The sequence below is a fragment of the Sarcophilus harrisii genome, chromosome 1 (assembly GCF_902635505.1).
Source record: "Sarcophilus harrisii chromosome 1, mSarHar1.11, whole genome shotgun sequence".
Lineage (NCBI taxonomy): Eukaryota > Metazoa > Chordata > Mammalia > Dasyuromorphia > Dasyuridae > Sarcophilus > Sarcophilus harrisii.
In genome coordinates, this window is record NC_045426.1 from 145,838,847 (window position 1) to 145,858,202 (window position 19,356).

Sequence of the window (19,356 nt, forward strand, 5' to 3'; positions counted from 1 at the left end):
AAAGACAACCTAAAACAGCCACCGTGTCCCACAGCATAAGCTGCTCAAAATGTGTTGCAAATAGAAGGGCTATTTTGTACTTCAGAGAAATTTGTAACCCTGCAACGGACCAGGCATGGGTAGTGTATGAAAACAAGGGGGGAAGGAGGAGACATCCATTTCCCTGTTCTTTGGGATTTCATGATGGGTTAAGAAGTCTGCTCCAATGTGAGCCATAGACATCTGGCACTGGGTGGTACATGTTTACACCCCCAAGCTCTCCCCCCTATGACTATATTAAGAAAAGCCATACACAGAAGGAAGAAGGGGCAGCAGATGGAGTTCTGTAAAGGATCAGTCAGAGTGGAATAAGAGCTGACATTCCAAATAAGAATGAAGTAGGTGAGTAAGCCAGCCAAGTGCCAGCTGTAGATGGAATAATGACAGTCTCTAGAGCAAAAGGGTTTGAGATCCCCTCCTAATTCCTTAAACTGCTTTGGGATTAGTGAGTACTTTAGTTATAAAAAAGATAGAAGATATGAAATATGAGATTTTCTTCTTTGGACCTGGCATTGAAATGTCTGGAAGAATGAAAAGAAGGTATGGATTCCTTGAAAATGGAATGAATGGCCAAGGATATACGCTCTTCTCCAAAAATTATCTTGGTGTCTTGAAATTTATTACTTCCTGACATTTTAGAATTTTCATAATACTCTGGAATAATTTTCACAACTTCTTTCTTCCACTAATTCTGTGAACCAATTTGGAACAACCTCACTCATATTTTCGCAGGAAAATAGCATCTATTCTGGACCCTATCATTCAAGGATTGAGTAGAGTCAACTGCCCACTTTTTTGGATTTGTATCAGTTCTCATAGAGATGAAATCAAAAGAAAATGAATAAAATGCTGATCTCAGAATCAAGAAGAGCCAGATTCAATTCTTGTTTCTCACAATTAAATCTATAATCTACAGGTATTTCTTCTTGTGCTTTCTACACTAAAGAATGTCTGATTAAAAAAAAAAAATCACTTTCTTTAAGTAACTGGAGTTTCTCTCATGTCCTAATTTGTTCCCTGATGGCTTGAAAAGATCCATCTAAAAATAAGTCATTTTCCCACTTTTCCTAGTATCATTAAACAAACTTCTGTTCAAAAACCCATTCATGGTTTGATATTTGAAAACTGCATATCATCTCTCTTTGGTATAATAGTGTCACCTTTACACTGTCACATTCCCCAACCTAAAAGGAGATATCCAATTAAATTCATTAAAGATTTTTAAGTGCCTATGGTTTGCTAACAATTGTATGTAAATATATAATATTATAGTATAGAATATAAGCAAAGGCTTCGAACCTTTTCCTAATGATTAAAAAAAAAAACCTTTTGCTTTAATTATAATTTAGGAAAGAATTTCATAATAACATATTGCAAGTGATTTTTAGGTGCCTCTACTTAATAATACCAAATGACATATTCTAACAAATCTGTGATTTCCTCACAGTATTATTTCCTCCAGTAGTATAAGTTGCAATCCATCCATATGTATTAATGCTGTACATTTCTCTTTTAAGACCTCTCCTAAGTTTGCCTGAGGTAATCCACCAAACATTTTGGATGCCTTCTTCAAAATCTTTTGATATTGTATAGATAACAAGGAATATGAAGGGTGTATATAATTTATCTTTAGCTAGTCTTATAGTAGATACTTAAATAATTTTTTAAAATAAAATTTAAATAGACACTCTATCTCAGGACTCAGCCGACCTGAGTAGTGAGTGAGTACAAACTCATTTACCCTACTAATCTAACCAGCTCCAGACTATGCTTTATATCATACCCAATTATTCCCCAGGAAATTAGAAGATCTTGCCATCTGTCCATGTCTGCTCTCTCCCCTTCCCCTTTTCTCCAGCCTCTTCTATCTCTCATTCTGAGAATAGAAATTAAATCAATGCTACTATTGCTTCATGACATTCAATTGTCTTATGGCTCCACTCACTATTCTTGTGAAACAGGACAAAACTTCCTTCCCTGATCATCACTCCTCTTTATGTTGTTTTCCTCTACTAGAAAGTAAGCTCCCTGAGGGTAAAAACTATCTCACTTTTGTAGTTATATCCATGGTGCCCAGCATGATGCCTACCACATAAATAGGTACTTAATAAATGCTTTTTCATCCATTCATGTATTCTTTGTTGATGGATTGATCTTTTTCAGTCATAAACTTTGTTTGATGACATCCAGTACAATACAGCACCTGTGTAACTCCTTGCTTGTATACATGGCAGCCAGCTTCAAACTACCACGTGCTCCCTTTAGGCGACCTTCAACTCCAATTATTCAGAGACTGCTATGTTCCATGACTCAAATTAAGAATTCCATAACACTTTGAGAGAATCATTGGGAGAACCAATCATTGAGAGAATGTTGCCATTTTTAATTGGATTTTTCTTTTAAGGAAAACTTTGAGGTCATTAAAGGAATGGTGCTATTTCTCAAAGGCAGTCGACACTACTCCCACTTTCCTATTCAGGACAGGCTCCATTTACAAAATCTGACAAGGTTATAGACCCTGATGATTCAACTTTATAGGTGACAATAAACATTCTTAATCTATTCACTTTGTTATTTATGATTAGTTGATCCTAACTCTTGAGTAATTGTAGATTATCACTGTAATATTTTAGAGATTGATGCAGTCTATAACATCTAGAGGAAAGCACCATCTCTACGGAAATTCTTTTCAATTCAAAATCTGTACTCAGTCTCCTCCATGTTTGGTGAAAATACATCTCCCATACTCCAATGCATTGTTGATGTAGTTATGAAATGATCCAACCATTTCAGAGAGCAAATTTGAACCATGTCCAAAAGGCTGTAAAACTGTGCATACCTTTTGTTCCAGAAGTGCCAGTACTGGGTCTGTATCCCAAAGAAATCATAAAAGAGAGGAAAAGACCCACATGTGCAAAGATGTTTATTGCAGCTCTTTTTGTAGTAGCCAGGACCTGGAAATTAAGTGGATGTCCATCAGTTGGGGAATGGGTGAACAAGTTATGGCACATAAATATCATGGAATATTATTGTTCTATAAGGAATGATGAGCAGGCTGGTTTTATGCTGAGTGAAGTGAGCATAACCAGGTAAACGTTGTACACAGTAACAAGATCATGTGATGATCAATTAGACTGGGCTCTTCTCAGCAATGAAGTGATTCATAGATAGCATTTTCCATCCCAAGTTTATTGGAATTGCCTTGAATCACTGCATTGCTGAAAAATCCATTTATTCCTACACTTTTCCAGTGTGTTTAATAGCATGAGATGTTGTATCTTCTCAAAAATATTTTCTACATCTAACGAAATAATAATATTTTTTTCTTCTGTGATTAATATGAGCTATTATGTTTATGGCTTCCCTAATACTGAAACAGTCCTGTATTCCAGGTATAAATCCAATCTAGTCATATACAGTCTTTGTTATATATTCTGTAGTCTCTTAGCTAATTTCTTATTTAAAAATTAAAAAATAAAATAAAATCAATGTTCATTAGAGATATTATTCAATAGCGGATTTCTCTGTGTTTGAATATCCTCAGATAAATCTAAATAGATTAAGAAGAAGTGTGGAAGAGGGAGAGATGGAACAACAGAAGATAGCAGCTCAATGACAGGAATTTCAAATGATAATAGCTATCTATAAATCCACCTAGTCCCAGGAGTATGTGAGAGGGAAGAGTCCTTTGGAAGTTCAATAATCTCTTAATAAATTTTTTCTCAAAAAAAAGAACAAACATTCAAAGAAAAAGTGATCCCAACATTACAAAAACTATTTGAGAAAATACCAGAATGGATTCTATTGAATTCCTTCTGTGGTACAAATATAGTATCGATACCTTAACCAGGGATATTCATACACAGAGAAATCAAAAGTACTGAATTCATTTGCCATTTCCTTCTCCAGGTTATCTGATAGGTGGAGAAATTGAAGCAAACAAATAAGTATCTGAGGCTGAATTTGAACTCTGGTCTTCCCAAGTCTAAGGCCGGCCCTCTATCCACTGAGTCCCCTAGCTGCCCCTTCTCCTACTTGATCTATTTCAAATTCATGTTTTTTAATCTTGATTTTCTTGCTGTTTTTCACATACAGAATTACAAGTCCCATCTTCATATTTATGTACTGGAAGGGACTTCCTCTTTGCCTCCAATCCTTAGAATCCCTTCAAAACTCAACTTAATTGCCATTTTCTACATGAAGAAGCCTTTCCAGGTCTCCCCAACTGTTAGTGCTTCCCGCAAATCATTTTATATCTAGTCTTTACATACTTATATCTCTATATGTTATTTCCTTAAATAATCGGAAGACAAAGAAATGATCAATAGGCAAACATGACCAGGATAACAAAGAAAACTACCAATGCCACCCTACCTAAAATTGAATTGGTCATTTGCAGAATGGAACCACTGAAGACCAATGGTATCATAATAATTGCCTCCCTTTCAGATTTATCTCCATATTACCAATTCCTAGCACTGCTCCTGGTGCATATTAGGTGTTTAATACATGCTTATTGAAATTGACTTCTGGGTGAAGAGTCCTTTTCTGATCCCCTTAACTATAAATGTTCTCTCCCTGTTCAAATAGCTTTGAATTTACACGTCACATTTTTCTAATAGACCCAATAGTAAAAAGTTTATTTTCTTTTCAATCCTAGGGTCTAGTATAATGCTTTGCTCTTTATTGGCTATTGAATTAAAATTTCACTCTTTTTTGTTGGGTTTATGAGAATCAAATTTTAAATAAATAGCTCTGTGTGTCTACTTATATATATATATGTGGGTATATTTGTCCAGTTGCTCATAGTAAACAGTATCTCAAAAGTAAAGAGAAAATTAAAAACATAAATGGATATCAATTATTTATAAGATTGATTACCTTCATAAATTATTGTGCGCACTTTGATTGACTTTAGACCAATAAGAAATCAACCTTCCAATTAAGTGATCATTTTTGACAAATCTCCAATATATCTCAGTGTCAACCAAATGTATGTATTGTGTATAACTAATTACTTACTAACAGAGGTTTGTTCTGCTAACAGCTCCTAGATGACATCGTAGATAAAAATGTAGAAAGACCTGAATTTAAATCTGGTCTCTGACACTTATTAGCTGAGTGAACGTAGGCAAATTACTTAATTTCTGTTTGCCTCAGTTTCCTCAAAAGTAAGTGGGAATAATAATTGAATCTATTTCTCATGGTTGTTGTGAAGATCAAATGAGATAATAATTACAAAGCACTTAGCACATAGTATTTGCTTAATAAATAAGTGTTTCCTTTCTTTCTTTGTCTATCTTTACATCTGCTACAATAGCAAATATGGAGTTAAATAAAACTTTCCAGAAGCTAGGAGAAATAATGTTGCAAGCTTCAGGTTTGTTTTTATGAAGGCACAGACTCATTTTTCACTTCTAAAACTACTTTTATTGATAGCATTTGTTTTTACAGCACAATCATTTCTGAAAATATTCCTTTCCTTCCTACCCCACCCCATCCTCATAATGAAAACCCTCCCTCGTAAAGAGAGGGTTCCTTGTATATTGAACCTTCCCAAAGTAAACCAGTTAAGCAGCCAGTCTCAAAAACACTTCAAAGAATGATCACATCTGATAATGTATACAACATTTTGTTCTAGTGTTCCAGTCATCCCACCTTTCTGCCTAGAGAAGGGAGATAGATTTCATTATCTATTTTCCAGAAGTTAATAAGGACCAAACAAATAAATGGAGGATGAAGAAATGGTCAATAGGTGTGTCCAAGGTTCAAGATAAAAAAAGAAACTACCATTACCCACCCAAAATTTGGGCTGATCATTTGCAGAATTATACCACTGATGACCAATGCTATATAATGAGGGTAAACAACAACAGAGAGTACGTAACCCCTTCAATGTTGGACTAACAGTTATGAAGGGGAAAGAAAGATTGTCATTTATGGGTATCATGGAGATGGGAGAGGAGAGTGATGTGTTTTTCTGAATAGGGAGTCCTATTTTCCTAGGAAAAGTTGGCAGTTGAGCTCTAATGTGTAGCAAATTTATTCTCAATATTGTTACTTATAGCCATGCAAGTTCAATAAAGTACTGTAGAAATATAAGATACCTATATACCACTTCTGCTTTGAAAACCACAAGAAAAGGGCTTCAAGGATTATCAACAACTTTTTTTGTCACAGAACTCTTTTTATAAAATACTAAGGTTGAGAATCATTAGGGTTTTTCCAACACAAAAGATAAAAGTATTATTTTTCTCAAGAAGCTTGCTGTTTATTTGAGTAGATAAAACAATCTTTTTTTTTTTGGAAGATTTAATTAACATAAACTTATAAATGATAATAACCAGAGAATTTCACAAACATCAATTTTTAGAGTAAGTATTAAGAATTCACATTTATGTAGCACTATATGATAAACAACATGCTTTCCTCACAATAACCCTGTATAGTAGATAGTGCAAGTGTTATATCAACTTTTGAGATCAGGAAATTGAGACCCAGAGGAGTCTCATTGATGATCACCCTGAAAGTCAGTATCAAGATTGGAATCAGAAGTCAGGTCTTGTTATTACAGGTCCAACAATCTTAATAGCATGCTAATATTCCTCAAATTTTTTGGTGTCAAAACTCTTTTGCACTCTTAAAAATTATTGAGGATCTAACTGGGCAGAACCAAGAAAACATAGTATATAATAATAGCAGTTTTGCCTTAAGAACAAAAATAGTCAAGTTAACAACAAAGGACATATGAAGGAAGGTGCTATCTGTATCCAAAGAAAGAAGTGATAAAACAGAAGGACATACTGAATGATTTTATATATTTGTATCTAACGATAGCCAACTCTAGGATGGGGATTGGGGAGGGAAGGAAAAAAATAAAGTTACAGGATAATATATTTGCAAAGGAATAACACATTGCACATAATAAATTTGTGAAATCATTTTCTCTTCTACTATGTTATAGAAATGCTTGTTTTATTCCATAAGTTAAAAATAAAATAAAATAAAAATTATTGAGGATCTCAAACATTACCAATGTTTTCTCTGTCTTCTTCTTAAGTCTAAACAATCAATAAATCAATAAATTAAACCGTGATTTGTAATATTTGCTTTCTCTAAGGTATAAATATTCACAGTGAAACAACTGGTTCTCTTGATCTGGTTGGAGCTGGACACAGCAGCACACCACTAATTATATCTAATGATATTTACCACATTAGAAATTAAAATAGATATTAATTCATTTTAAAATAATACTAATAAATCCACTACAAGTTAACATTAATAATATATTTTATGAAAACAACCATATTTTCCAAAACAAAAAATAAATTTAATAAGAGAAATAACATTGTTTTATATATTTTTTCAAATCCCTTTAATGTATGATTAGATAGCTAAACTTAATCCTGGTTACCTCAGTTTCCTCATCTGTAAAATGAACTGGACAAGGAAATGGCAAACTACTCCAGTATCTTTTCCAAGAAAACTTCAAATGGGGTCATGAAAAGTTAGACATGAATGAAAAACAATTGAACAACAAGTATTTTTTTAAAATACTTTTGATCACCTTTCTGAAAGGGTCACAGGAGTCCCCAAGGGTCCAGGGATACACTATGCCATACTACTTCTAACATACCTAGAAAAAAGGCACAAAGGCAAGTCCCATTAGCATCAATTTATTGCTAAGATTCTAATATCCAAGAATTGGGAAAGACCTTGGTATTCCTCTTGCCCAACCCCTCTATGAAACATGATTATTTCTGAAAATGCTGATTTTTAAAGCACGGAGTTTTTGAAGTGACACTTCTGATGTATTTTCCCCAAAGAGTGGAGATAGAAGTTTTTAGAGGTTAGTGACAAAGTATCTATTACTTTTCAAAATGATCTTAAGAAATGGAATATTCCAATTCTTTCTTTCTTGGAGAGTTAAAGCTTCAGGTACACATCCTGAAGATTCTGGCAGCTAGGAAGTCAGAAGGTGGTAGATTGATACTGGAGGAACCTTACTGATCAGTCAGTTATTAATATTTATCAAATATCTACTCTGTCCTACAACACCCAAAAAGAAGGAGGAAAGAACAGATTATATCAAGCCCAAAGATTACACAAAGGTTAAAATTAGTGGGGTTTACTACAGATTAGAACCAATATATCCAAAAGCTCTCCTTTAATCCATTAAAATCCTTTGATTTCTCTTTAGATCCAGATTAGATCTTCCCAGGAAATAACTTTAAAATGGGGAATTAAACTTTTTGTTAAGAAAATAAAACCAAAAACTACACATCAAATATTTATGGTTAAAAACAATGATATTAACAATGCAAATTGAAAATTTAAAACCTGAAGGATTTATAATTATAGTGACCAAGCTTGACACTAGAGAAAAGTTGAGAAAAATAATTCTCCCCACTTAAGAGAGAGAATATCAATCTTACTGGCAAACATGTTTGATCTGTTGGTTGGTTTTGTTGTATTGTTTTCTTTTTTTCCTTCTTTATTTTTAAATCTTTATTACAAGGGATGGCTAGCTGGAGGTATATAATTAGAAATAAAGGTGATGTGAGAACAAGATATATCAAAAACAATAAAATAAAATAATATGGGAATACATGCAACCAACTTGTGGACCTTTGGCTTCATTCCCAAAGTAGACATGTCAAAGGTCACAGTTGGCAGGGAAAAGGTCAGAGCTAAAACTTTTGGTGATCTCCCCCAATCTAATGTTTACTTTTTCAGGTAATATTTCTGTGAATCTTATACCTTCCTCACCAATTTATAGTGTCCTAATATGCCACTTTCTGCAGAATTTCGCGGTTCAGAAAAGCTTTTACTAATTTTGCCTTGTCTTTTCCTTTCTCCCATAATTTTTAGAAGAAAAGGAGAGGGAAAAGCTCCAATTTTTATGCTTAGTTGCCCAGATTTTAATAGCATTATACCCCCTTTCAAAAAGAAAAACAAAGCAAAACATATTTATGTCCATGCAAGTAGATGAGGTTTTGGAAAAAAACCCAAATACTTTAGTTCTTATGCTGAGCACATCATTCTAACAGGCCTGATTCCAGATGGTTAGGATATATTGTTTAACAGAAAAATTAGTATGTGGTTCATCACAATTATAGAAGTATCTCATCAAGTTAAAACATATTGTGAATGATATTACTAGGGCTTTATGAATTTTATTTAACCAGAGAATTGTATAAATTTGACAATTGATGAATTCAATGTGATGATATGATAAATACACACACACTCACACACACTTTTCTTTCATTTGAATGAAAAAAAGGGGCAAAGAAAAAATGGCCAGAGAACTATTTATAAATATCACATGTATAAAATAGAAAACATGGTACAGATGCATTAAGGATTCCATTATGCAAAAATAAGAGTTACTGAAACCCTGATCTCACATCATCAAGAAATTCCAAAAAGCAATCAGCAAATAAAACATTTCTTTTGAAAGTTGATTGAAAAAGGCCTGAGCCTAAAATATCTCAAAACTCCCAAATACACCATTATTTAGCTTGTTAGAACATAGCTTTGGAAGACTCATATCATTGCTTTAGTTCTATTTGGGTTACTAAATATCTCCTTGGTGTAACATTCCCCAAATGCTTGCTTTAATGCAATCATAAGATTTATTCTTCTCCAACTGACCCTGGACCTAATGACTAAATTGGCAAATGAAAATTCTTCACAGCCCTAGAGCAGTTCATCATCCCAAACCCCTTCTATTCTCCATTCAATATAATTCAATCAGCATTTATTTTTTATTAAAGTTTTTTATTTTTAAAACATATGCATTGATAATTTTCAACATTCTCCCTTGCAAAATCTTGTGTTCCATTTTTTTCTCCCTTCCTTTCTCCCACACCCTCTCCTAGACAGCAAGTGATCCAATATATGTTAAACATGTGCAATTCTTCTAAACATATTTACATGTTTATCATGCTACTCAAGAAAAATCAGATCAAAAAATAAAAAATGAGAAAGAAAACAAAAAACAAGTAAACAACAGCAACAAAAAATGAAAATACTATTTGTGATCTACTCAATTCCCACAGCCCTTTCTCTGGGAGCATATGGGTACATCTCTTCATCACAAGACCATTGGAACTGGCCTGAATCACCTCACTGTTGAAAAGAGCCATATCCATCAGAATTGATTATTGTTATAATCTTCCTCTTGCTGTGTACAATGTTCTCTTTATTCTTAACACTTCACTTAACATCAGTTCACTAAGTCTCTCTAAGACTCTCTGAAATTATCCTGCTCATCTCAATCAGCATTTATTAAGTGCTTACTATGTGAAAGGTGATGTGCTAGACACTGTTCAAAACTATACATGCATTAGATAGCATTACAATGTCCATGACTCCAGTGCAGGAAGGAAAAGAAAAAAAAAAAGACTTTTAACTTCAAACTTATATCTTGGGCTCAGGATCTTTAACTTTGTTTGGGGTAACACGGCCTCCTAAAGTTAGACTGTATTTAATATCTATGTACTTATACAACTCATCTTTACTTAAGATTAAAGATTAACTCTTTTGGCAATAAGCCTTCATCTAATACCAAAGGGTATCTCATAGTCATATAAATTAATAATACTCTATTAGCTGCCTGGGTTGGGTCTCTCTACTTTCTTTCCTACCCAACCCTAGATTAATAGTATATTAAATATCTCTCAAATATTTAATCTTATTTCCTTTATCTACTTATCCTAATTTCAATGACTTTGGACAAATACATTTGAAAAACAAGTCCAATATTATTAAATGGAATAACTGGTTTTTGTACCAGGCCCTATGCTAGATACTAGAGATATAAAGACCACAGCCAAGTAGTCTTGCCTCAAGAAGCTTACATTCTATCAGGAGAGAAAACACACATATATGTAATTGTATATGAAATAAACACAGGATAATTTAGGGAGAGTTAATAGTGAAAGATAGCATGTGGGAGAATCAAGAAAGATTTCCTGTAGAAAGGGGAGCTGAATTTTGAAAGAAACAAGGGATTCTAAGAGGTCAGGAGAAAACACATTCTATGCATGGAGGGACAGCAGGCATGAAGGCTTGGAGATAGAGATGGAAGGTTGTGTTTGAGGAACAGTAAGGTCAGTCCAGCTAAATTCATCCTGAAGAAAAGTCTATTCAGAAGAAAAGGCCAACTTGGAAGAAAAAAGATAAAAGAACAATTTCAGGAGAGATATCAAGAAAAGACATGCTGTATATAATGAGAGAGCTTTAAGAAGGAGAGAACAAATTCATCCCCCTCCTTAAATGTATCAGCAAGTGATGGGAGAGTCCCCCACCAAGATACCCCATTTCTATTAACCATCATGCCAAACCTAAATACAGTAGGAAAAGTTCCAAGAAGGACCTGTTGCCAAAGGGTGTGTTATGCTTTGAATTTTGTCTTTTCAACTACGAGATAACAGTTACATTAATGAAAGAATTCACTATTCTTAATCACACTTATCCCCTCATAGAATGGAATGAATGTCTTCTTTCCAAGAGAGATAGGGATCCTTCCAATCTCCCCAAATCCTCAGATCAAGCTTGCAACTGATTTACTCCCAGCCCTAGAATAGGGAGTCTGCCAAATGAAAAGAGGCCCCTGAGAAGAAAAGAGAATTTTTATCACTGACAAACTTTCATCTCATCCCATCGGTGGACTTTAATCCCCTCTTGCCACTCAAGAAAAGATCTTAAATTGAAGTGTTTAAAGACCAGCTGTCTGTTAAGAGAGATTTGAAGTTTATGTTTGTTTGTTTCCAAGATTAACCCCATGGATATTTCAAAAGGAAAAGCCTTAAATGGAAGATGATACAAGTTGAAGCTTCCTTGGATACCAATTCTCTTTGGCTTCCCTGTTATCCTATCTCTTCTAAATAGAAGAATGTTCCCTAGCAGTTTTCTCAAATACACAAATTATGTAAAAATTCTGTGTTGAGGGAAATATCCAATATAAGAATGAAGAAATCTGTTTTACCAACAAGTTCTTCTCCAATATCAAAGAGACATTGCATATCTATGCAAGCTAATGATATCAGTGTCTGGCTGAAAATGTCAGCAGGGATTAACTCATGGTCTCTCTGGAATTTATAACTAATTTACAAACTATATTATTACAGAAAAATTTGAACCACCAAATAGTAATCTATCATGTCTCTAGGACAAAAGCAAGATTTAAACACTTTATTTTTAACTCAATTCAATCCAATCCAACAAGAATTTATTAAGCACCTAAGTATTTAATAAAGAAAAGGTACAAAATAGTCCCTGCTCTCAAGGACTTCACTAAACTGGGTTCTTTGCGTGCATATTCAGTTCATACTGAACTAGGTAGACATATGGATGGCCAGTTCATCAAAGCACCTAAAACAGTCTTCTTGACTCATAGGGTAGGAATTAAACTTAAATAGGAAGGAAAACCATGAGTCCAAAGGAACATGGGGGAAAAGACCATGAGAGCACTCAATACTAGCTCAAAACAAAGAGTAGCAAGAGCCTAAAAGCATGACACTCATCTGATAAAAATGACTTCTTAATCATTTGCTTTCATAAGAATCTTAGACAAAGTCTGCAAAATTTGGCTCCAGTTAAAGTCCTGAAAGTGAGATTGTTTCCTAAATGAGGCAAATAAGTAATTTGTGAAGTCAGCAATCCTTAAACCCTTAAACAAATGCTTTTCATAAAGATAATGCCACTTGGACTGCTTTGCAGGAGTGAACGTGATCTTTCCTGTGATTAGTTCACATATTTGCCTTCAGGGATTAATATGATTCAACTTTCGAGAGGCCCATCAAGTACATTTCTGGAAAGAAAAAAACCTGTGCTTTGAAAAGCAAGGTATACATGATGCAAATTCACTCAAGATACTGAAAACTTTTCTTCTTTTCCTTTTTTTCTTGATATCACTTGACAACACTCTAGGATTGAAAATAAGAATTTTCCTTTCTTATTATAATTGTGATGTCTCTCCCTATCCCTCTTAAAGAAAACCACCCATTCATAATTGTCATATCAACCTCAAACAAAATAGGTTGTGGCTATTGTCACCTAACTTGGGGAGCCGGCAAGTGTGTTAGATTTAAGACATTCTGGTAGTATGTAAAACAAAAAGAACACATTCAGTCTAATGCTTATCACTTTTGTGATTTTAGACAAATTATTTAGTCTCAGTCCTCAATTGTCTCACCTGTAAAATGGGAAGGTTAGATTAGATGGCCCTTGCAGTCTCTTCAAGCTTTTGATCTATGATCCTATCATTGATAAATTAAATCATATTATTAATGTAAATGAAATCATATTATCAATGTATATGAAAACATACACTCTTCTTTAATGTATATTGAAATTGTCGTTTGTTCAAAAAATATTTTTAATTTTAAATTAAGATAGTTGTTAAAGTGAACATTGTCACATCTCAGTGATAAGGACCCAAAAGGTCTAGGAAAAAATGCTTTCTTAAGAAAAGAGGTATAGGGTCCAACTCAGAATCCAAGTGAGGGTAACCCTGAGAGAAGGCTGACTCAAACACCCAAGATTTGAGGGGAATTCCAAAACACAAGAGGCCATAGTAAAAACACAAAGCCAAGGAGATCCATACATATTCAGGAAGCACCCTCCCATGAGTGTTCATCTGAAATTACCGGTTATCTGCTTCAATCTTCCTGCCTAAGGCTTCAGCCATTTAGGGTGATTGTGGTTATAGTGATGGAGAGCTGTGTAGGGAGTGAGTGATGCTGCTTTGACAGATCTGGGTGATCATGGCCAGACCAGTCTCCTGGATCAGTCTCACCTCTCAGGCTGTGCTATCTGTGCTGTAACTCTACAGGATGGAAATGTGACATTCCCACGCCTTGGTGACTAATCATCCTTATGCACACATCTGGGCTATCTCCTTCTTCTTAGTTTTTTGAGAGGCAAAACAGAAAAGTAAACCAGTTCTCTATAGACTCAAGAATTCTGTTCTTTCATGTTCATGGCAGCCCTTTTTGTAATGGCCAGAAACTGGAAACTGAGTGGATGCCCATCAATTGGGGAATAGCTGAATAAATTGTGGTATATGAATGTTATGGAATATTATTGTTCTGTAAGAAATGACCAGCAGGAGGATTTCAGAAAGGCCTGGAGAGACTTATATGAACTGATGCTGAGTGAAATGAGCAGGACCAGGAGATCATTATGTATTTCAACAACAATACTATATGATGATCAATTCTGATGGACGTGGCCCTCTTCAGCAAGGAGATGAACCAAATCAGTTCCAATGGAGCAGTAATGAACTGAACCAGCTACATCCAGCGAAAGAACTCTGGGAAATGAGTATGAACCACTACATAGAATTCCCAATCCCTCTATTTTTGTCCACCTGCATTTTTTATTTCCTTCACAGGCTAATTGTACACTATTTCAAAGTCTGACTCTTTTTATACAGCAAATTAACTGTTTGGACATGTATACTTATATTGTATTTAACTTATACTGTAACATATTTAACATATATTGGTCAACCTGCCATCTGGGGGAGAAATGGGGCGAAGGAGGGAAAAAGTTGCAACAAAAGGATTTGCAATGTCAATGCTGAAAAATTACCTATGCATATATCCTGTAAATAAAAAGCTATTAAAAAAAAAAAAGAAGAATTCTGTTCTTTCCTATGCAGCTTGATGTAGTAAGTACAGCCTTCTTCACCTTTTTTGTGTCCTGGTCTCTCCTCTGGCAGTCTGATGAAATCCATGAATGGGTCCCTTCCCTGAGTTTATTCTATTGTTTCCCTCTGTTCTGAGCTGGTTTTTAAATGCATAAAATAAACCATATGGGGTTATAAAGGAGACCAATTATAATGAAATAAAGTTAACAAATTGTTTAAAATAAATTCATAGATTCCAGCTTAAGAAACCCGTCTGCAAATGGTTAAAGAGCTGGCCCCAAAGCCAGGTAGCTCTGGGTCCAAACAAAACCTTCTTTCACACATACTGACTGTGTGTCACCTAGCAAGATACACAATCTCTAGACCAGAGGGATCAAAGATCCATCCCCTGGGCTGAATGCAGCTTGAACAAGATTAAAGTGTAATTGGGGAGTATTTAACAAAACAATAAAAAAATTAATATATGGTTTTCTAAGTCAATATGAAGGAATCTTTGTGCATGGTTTAGTGGCCCCTGTTTCTCTTTGAACTTGACTTGTTCTTTTGGAGCCATTCAGCCAATTTATTTGGGTCTGACTTTTTGTGACCCAGTTTGAGGTTTTCTTGCCAGAGATACTGGATTTGTTTGCCATTTCCTTCTTTAACTTATTTTACAGATAAGGAAATTGAGGCAAACAGGTGATTTGCCCAGCATCGACAGCTAGTGTCTGAGGGCAGCATTAAACTAAAAATCTTCCCGACTCTAGGCCCAGTGCTCTCTCTACTGCACCGCCTAATTGCCCCCTGAATTTGACCTTACTGCTCTCTACAACTCTCTAATACTATAATTTACAAAGAAGCTGCTTACCTGCATTGTTCACAGGAGTTTCCCCACTTAGGAGCTCCCTATAACAATGAAATCGTAGATCCAGTTCCTATCAGCTAATATTGTTATTTGTGGATTTTTTATTAATTAATTTTAATGAAAATCTTGCAGTTCATGAAATGAAGTTGTCATTTGAAGTAAGGTATCCTGGCTGGGAGTCAGGAAGCACTGGATTCCAATCTTGCCTCTGATACAACACTGATGAGTATCCCCTTAGAAAGTTATTTAACTTCTCAGTACCCCACAAGCAAATTTCTAAGAGTATTGTTGTAAAGAAGCTGTCAATCTAAATTAGATAGTGAAATTTCCACACCAAGACTACCCTGCACCAATAAAATTAGAAATCCACATATCACTACCCCAATAACAACAACAATTATCTGCTGCTACTACTACTACTATTACCCCTACTGCTACTACTATAACTGCTACTATTATTTACTACTGCCACTACTCCTACTACTCCTATTAGTAGTAGTTATACTATTATTGTTTCTGCTATTACTACTTCTCTGTGTTTCTTGGCTGCTTCCTTGTTGGTCAATGGTATTATTAGAAATCAATTCATAAACAAAGTAGATTGATAGAATCATTAGGGCTTAATGACAGCTCGTATACCCGAAGTGAATATGTGACTAATTGGGCTTTTATACTTAGCAGAACACTTTGACTGCTCAGTTGAGAACTCCTATAACACAGATGTAGAACAATTTTAATATATTTAACATCTACTGGTCATCCTGCCATCTAGGGGAGGGGGTGGGGGGGGGGGTAAGAGGTGAAAAATTGGAACAAGAGGTTTGGTAATTGTTAATGCTGTAAAGTTACCCATGTATATATCCTGTAAATAAAAGTCTATTAAATAAAAAAAAAAAAAACAAAAAAAAAAAACAAAAAAGCACAGATGTAGAACAAACAATATAAATCTTCCTATTATTGTCTTATTTCACAAGTATAAGACCAGACTAGTATTTCAGGTCCTGTACCTTTATGCAAGAGCAGGGAAGACGCTGAAAGATGAAATCTAGTCTCTAGTGGAAGCAGCTAAAAGACTGAGTCCTTGTGGAAGTAAAAGAACATTTATTCTTTCTGTCTTCCCAATAATCTCAAAACATGGTGAGGGGAAAAGCAACTGCTTCTAACTTCTGTTGCATTTCTAACAAGGAACACTTTGCCAGGCAAACCTAAAAGTGCAACCTTGTTATTGATGCATGAAATTGAAGAACTAAGCCAGTTCATAGTCATAAGAAGCCTTGTTGCTCTGTTTGCTATCTGAGAGGAAAGTGTTTTTGAAGACTGGAACCTGATTTTCCTGCATCCTTTCCCCTTTTCTCTCTTCCCTGTACCCCTGTCCTGTGGGCTTGGTTTAGAAGTAGGTTAATCTCTTGCAGAATCCATCAACATAATATACCTACCAGATGTCAGGTCCTGTGCTAAGCACAGAGATCCAAATGCAAAAGTGAAAATGTTCCTACCCTTGAGAAGCTGACATTCCATTGTGGAAGACAATGGGCAAATAGAAAAATTATTATTAAACAAATTCAATATGATTTATGGAGATAAGGCATGTTAGAAGCATTGAAAACCTGGTTTTCCAAGGTAGCATTTGAGTGTTGAAAGGGACCTCAGCAGCCATATCTAATCAACCTATAAATGAACAGTATCCCCACTAGAAGTATCAGATGAATCTAGCTTCTGCTTGAAATTTGGGGAAAATTTTAATTGTTAAGAAATTTTCCTTGACATTAAACTTAATTTTACCTCTTCTCTGCCTCCCTCCATTGCTCCTGGTTCTGACCTCTAGGGCCAAACAGAAATAGCCTAATCCTCCACGTGACAGCCCTTCAAATACTTGAGAACAAATATTATGTCCCCACTCAGTCCTCAGGTCTAATTCTTCTCTTCTCCAGATTAAACACCCCCAGTTCCTTCATGATTCTAATTCTGATATGACCTTAACTCAAAATCATTCCTATCCAGGTCATCCTCCTCTGGATATTCCAGCTTTTCAGTGTTTTTCTTAGGCCATGAAGCTGAGAACAGTACCCAAGATGAGATCTGATGAGATAGAGTAAAGTGGGGCTAGCAACTCCCTATTCCTAAAAACTCAGCCTCTCTTAATGAATCTAATGTATCATACATACTAGCTTTTCTGTCTGCTGTATCACATCGATGGCTTATATGGAGCTTATGATCCACTAAAGCTCTCAAATCTTCTTCCAAATAATGAATATCCAGTCATACCTTCCACATCTCATACTTCTGATTTTTTTATACCCAAGTACATCACTTTATCTCCAATAAATTCCATCTTATTAAATTTTTCCCAGTGATGGGAAGCCCAGAGGTATCAAAGACGTTGTCTGATATAATTAAAAAATATTTAACAAAAAAAGAACATAGATACATAAAGCGTAGATAATGTTAATATGTGGTTTTCTAAGCCAGTTCAAATCCTTGTGTATCTTCCATTTCTATTTGACTTTGATATCACTGATCTAACCCATTCAAGATCCATTTGGTTGCAATCACTCAATGCAGTAACTAACTATCTCTTGCAGCTTTTTTTCTGTAATTAGCAAATTTGATGAGTATAATATCTTTATTCAAGTCATTGAAAAGAAAAAGTTAAAAAAAAACAGAGGCAAGCACAGATCCCAGAGATCTCCTGACTTTGATCTATCAACAACCAATCTTTTTAACTCAGTAATCCAATTGGTTGATTTTAACCTAATCCACAATTCTCCATCTTCTCCACAAAAACGTATGAAACATTTTATCAAAAGTTCTACTAAAATTTAAGTAAACTATTTCTACAGCATGTCATTCCAACAGAGCTTTAAAATTTGAATTTGACCTAAATTACTAAATGAGCCTGAAAAAAAGAAAGTCTCTTGGTCAAAGCAATAATATATTGATTAGATTTCTGTCCTGTTTCCATTTCTTCTGTATATTGATAAGGACTTCTTTCCATAACTTTCTTTAGTTTCTATCTAACCAAAGGATTCTATGACTATTCTATGACTGCTATGACTACTAAAGTCATAGAAGAAGACTAGATCTACTAGGAAAAAAGAGGTTCAAACATACAGCTAATTTTGTTCTCTGACTCAAAATAGAGACTCACTACAGTCATCCTTCAGCTTCACTGAATGGAGGTGGCCTTCTGTTTCTAAAATCAATGCCAGTAGAATCCAACCTGAAAAGGTTTTAAATATGGCCCCATTGGTAAACCAAAGACCAGCCTAGCCTCAGGAATGTTTATCACCAAAAGACAGTGTGGTACAGTAGAAAGAAAATTATATTTTGAGTCAAAGCCTCTGGGTTCAAATACTAACTCTACTTTTATCACCAACAGGAAGTTAAGTCACTTAACCTCTCCTAGTCCTAGTTTCCTCAACTGTAACATGAAGGATTGGGACTAAATGACCCTTGAGATGTTTTCTGGTTCTTAATAGAAGAATCCAGTTGATTAATTTTTTGGGGGGAGGGAGGAGGAACACAACTCAATGTCTAGTAAACTATTAGAAAGGTTTTGATTTGTTTTAATAAAGGAAATATCTCCTGTGATAAATCATGTGTTTTTGAAATATTTTAATGTACTAGAAAATAGGATTTTTTTCATTAACAAATGATTATTTAATACAGTCTGCACCATTAATTTTCAATCTCTAAAACATGGGAAGAAATTTTCAAGTTAATTGTTTTTTACATATTACTATGCATGTGTGTAATCTGTATTGAAAATTAAATAGCTGCAAGTCTATAAGGATAGAATATATGTGTG